The 4,361-nt window shown below is 43.1% G+C and overlaps 1 non-coding gene across 1 annotated transcript; it reads right to left on the minus strand.

Moving 5' to 3' along the window:
* Positions 1-3,975: 3,975 nt before the first annotated feature.
* On the minus strand, positions 3,976-4,050 carry Trnas-cga. The gene has a single exon. It is a non-coding gene; the product is annotated as a tRNA-Ser (tRNA).
* Positions 4,051-4,361: the final 311 nt, after the last annotated feature.

The raw sequence follows: 4,361 nt of genomic DNA on the forward strand, positions 1-4,361 counted from the left end.
TGCTGCATGGGCAGCTGTGCCTGTACACGCCATCCAAGCTCTGTTTGACTCAATGCCCAGGCGTATCAAGGCCGTAATTGGGGCCAGAGGTGGTTGTTCTGGGAACTGATTCTCAGGATCTATGCACCCAAATTGAGTGAAAATGTAATCAGATATCAGTTTTAGTATAATATATTTGTCCAATGAATACCCGTTTATCATCTGCATTTCTTCTTTTGTTATAGCAATTTTAATGGCCTGTATAGAATCTTATAGGTATATCATCTGGTCCTGAAGTCTTTCCACTACTAAGCGTTTGTAGCTGCTTTTCTGTTCCGCCATCGTTTATCTCAATATCTGCCATTTGGACGTTCGTACGACGATTGAAAGGTGGGACAGTGTTACGATCTTCCGCGGTGAAACAACTTCGGAAGACCGAAATAAGCATTTCGGCCTTCTCTATGTTATCTTCCGTTTCGGTGCCAGTATGGTCGCTGAGAGAATGAATAGATGATTTTTACCCATTTACTGATTTTACATACGACCAAATTCTTTTAGGCATTTTTCTCAGGTCGGTTGACAACGTCTCACTTTCGAAATCATTGGTTCAAATGGCTCTGAGCACTATGGGACTTAACTTCTGAGGGCATCAGTCCCCTAGAACATAGAACTACTTAAACCTAACTAACCTAAGGACATCACACACACCCATGCCCGATGCAGGAATCGAACCTGCGACCGTAGCGGTCGCACGGTGCCAGACTGTAGCGCCTAGAACCGCTCTCGAAATCATTGAAAACTTCTCTCATTACTCTCCTTGCCTGTAACGGGGCGAGCCCCCACTGCAGTCACATGAATTAGTAACTTGCACCTGGTGTCAAGGTGAGTTTTCGGATTCGATGTCCACGTTAAAATTGACCTTCGATGGCAGGTATCGTTTCATGACATCCGATAGATAGTTTTGAAATACCCTGAACGAGAATAATTATATTCTCCCTGGAGAGATGAGATAGAGGACTACCTGTGGTTACCTTAGCAGTCACACTAAGTGAGGCAGACGCGCCTTATCGAATATTTCAGCTATGTCGCTGGCGGTAGCGCCGCCTACGTGACTCTGAACGCGGCACCAAGTGGCCGGGCTGGCGCTAGCTGTCTGCATGTCTCACGTTGCGCGCTCCCCCCGGCGGCTGCGGCGGCTCCGAAGTTGCCGGGACGTAAATACCTCCTCAGAGACGGCGAGTTTGCCCTCCTCCACTTCACAGCAAGCGTTATCGCGGGCTCAGGGGAGTAAAAAGTGCGACACCCCGACGTGGGTAGAGTTGGCTCTCCCCGGCGCAAAAAGCGAGCCGCGAAGCGGAAACTGTCCGAGAGGCGAGTTTTGCGTCGGAACTCCTCTCTTACTTTAATTGAAGAGGGCAGGAAACATACTTTCAAAATCGGTTTCCCTCATGGCGCAACAAAAACGTCGCAGGCCTTCATTTAGATTTTTCTGCGTTGCACAGCACTTTAAGTAATTTTTTTATGTTACCGTGCTGTAGAACTTATTTTGAACTAAAACATGATGAGATTCCTCTAACAGAATGACATCCTTCGCACAAAGCCCCTTTGATTCCGAAGACGTGTATCATCCGAAAACAATATGACTGTACTCTCACGTACATCCTGAAAGCTACGAATCGTGGCAAACATATGGATGCAGTATTTCTTGTCTTTTGAAAGTCATTTAACCCGATACCATACCAAAGACTATTAGTGAAAGTAGGAGAGATCGTTGTGTCTTGGAGCAGTTATCACACAGTCGTTTCCAGCCAGGTTTGTAACAGAGTGTAGAAGTTTCATGTATTTCCTTATCCCGTTTTTAAATCTTAACTTTCACTTTCAACGTGCTGCAGTATTTTTCTGACTTATTCAAGAAAAATAGCGTATTTTACGCTGTATAAGACGATATGGACTATAAGCCGCTATAGACTATAAGAAACACCTTCATTTTTAAGCCGGTTTAAAAAAAATGTCTTTTCTACCATTTTTATTATTAGATTGCAAAGCCAACTGGAAAAATTCTTAGTTTATTAAACCAAACTGACCTTTAAAATCCCTGAAAATCGTCGTATTCTAGTGTTGGCTCTATAAGGCGATATGTACAATAAGCCGCTATAGACTATAAGAAACACCTTAATTTTTAAGCTGGTTTTTTTTATATGTCTTTTCTACCATTTTTATTATTAGACTGCAAAGCCAACTGGAAAAATTCTTAGTTTATTAAACCGTACTGACCTTTATAATCCCTGAAAATCGTCGTCTTCTAGTGTTGGCCAATTCGCATTCAGTCCTCCATTTTCACATTTAGTCTTCCTCATTTTTTTCACTTCTTCTTTAGCAGCCCGCCAATTGCGAATGGATTTTTCCGTTGGTAGAGGGCCGAAATGCCGCTCATCTCCTCTATTTCCATGTTCTTCTCCATTACTCTCAATTTATAGCCCGCATCATTATATTGCCATTTATTTGTTCCATTACGAAAGTAGCTACTATCAGAAATATTGTACTGTTACCGATAACACAGTCACTTTCAATTCAGGTTCACTGGCACCGTAGACTGCAATGACGCATCATAGGTTAGACAGTGTTCTGGGTTTGTGATGGCAGGGCGGGAGAGGGAAAGTGTTAGCAAGCTTGTGAATCCCTGCAATGCATGTCTGCCGCATCGGTGTACTGCTGCTACCAGCTGCATCACATCTTGCCAGATGGAGATAAGTTTCCCGTGACATCGAATATATGGCCATTTTTAAGCCTGGTGGGAATTTTAAATCAAACACTTGCCATTTTTAAATTAATTTCGAGTATCAGATGAACATGAATTTTGAAAGCAACTTTTCGAAGAGAAAAGGCGTCTTGTAGTCTGTAAAATACGGCAACGTTTTCCATATGTGAAGAAGTGACCACGTAGCTAGGAAAAAATAATCTGTTGTTTTTCATGACTGTCCGCAGCTCGTGGTCTCGCGGTAGCATTCTCGCTTTCCGAGCACGGGGTCCCGGGTTCGATTCCTGGCGGCTCAGAGATTTTCACCTGCCTCAGGGTGACTGGGTGTTATTGCGTCGTTTGCATCATCATCATTCATCCTCATTAAGGTAGGAGGAAGGCAATGGTAAACCACCTCCATTAGGACCTTGCCTGGTACGGCGGTGCGAGTCTCCCGCATCGTCCCCTGCTCTCTGTTGCGGAGTATGGGACTTCATCATCATTCATAACTGTTGCAATATAGATAAAATTTCCCAGTACCTTATTTATCGGTCTATCTGTTCCATTGTCACTCTACAACATCCCAACAATGAGCAACTGAAATCAAATTACGTACAAGTATTAACGAAAACTACTTACAAGTTAAATACATTTTGAAATGGAAGATGCTGAAAAAAAACATAAATTTCCATATTCAATACAGATACGATGGTTAAGATATTAAAGAAGCTCGTTTAAGTTTCATGTATCACATGTTCCATGGCAAAATTGTCTCCTGTTTCAAGGTACGTGGTGGTGAGCGAGTGACTAAGTACAGATTAACAGTTCACATGATATACAGGGTGCGGCAAAAATAGCTGAGACATTTGAAGGCTAAACAAATTTCAACAAAATTGTATGACAAGTTTTATTTCATTATCTGAAAATACATGAAATGCCATTTTATTTAAAGTAATTACTTTAAAAAATAATGTTAGTTACGTGAGTGTCGGTGTTGCGTATACACTGATGAAGGCGTTCACGACACAGTAACCTCCCAGCGAGCAGAGGCGGTACGGTGGAGGGAAGTAGCGAATTGAGTGGGAGCGACCTCTGGAGAAGGAGAAAAATCACTTCCAGTCGCCATCATGAACTTGACAGGCGAGCGTCTTGCTTTCATTGTTGACGTTCATAAAAAAACGACCGATTTACTAATAAAGCTTTGCCAGTTTGGAGTTAAAAAAGAAGGGAGTTGAAACTTCCTGGCAGATTAAAACTGTGTGCTCGACCGAGACTCGAACTCGGGACCTTTGCCTTTCGCGGGCAAGTGCTCTACCAACTGAGCTACCGAAGCACGACTCACGCCCGGTACTCACAGCTTTACTTCTGCCAGTATCTCGTCTCCTACCTTCCAAACTTTACAGAAGCTCTTCTGCGAACCACATTTACACCTTCATGGTTCACCGCGATGATACTTCCTTGTGACGCCACTCTGTCGTGTCCCTGCCCAGTTTCGACCATTGAGAATAACTACCTACCTTCGTGGTCGTATCCCAAATAACATCTGGTGCTCTGTGTGGAGACGTAGTTCTTTCACAAAAAAGACTTTGTTCTGCATGCAGTTCTGTTGCCTCTGACATTTCAAAGATTGTTCACTTTGCTAACG

This window comes from Schistocerca piceifrons, chromosome 1 (genome assembly GCF_021461385.2).
Source record: "Schistocerca piceifrons isolate TAMUIC-IGC-003096 chromosome 1, iqSchPice1.1, whole genome shotgun sequence".
Lineage (NCBI taxonomy): Eukaryota > Metazoa > Arthropoda > Insecta > Orthoptera > Acrididae > Schistocerca > Schistocerca piceifrons.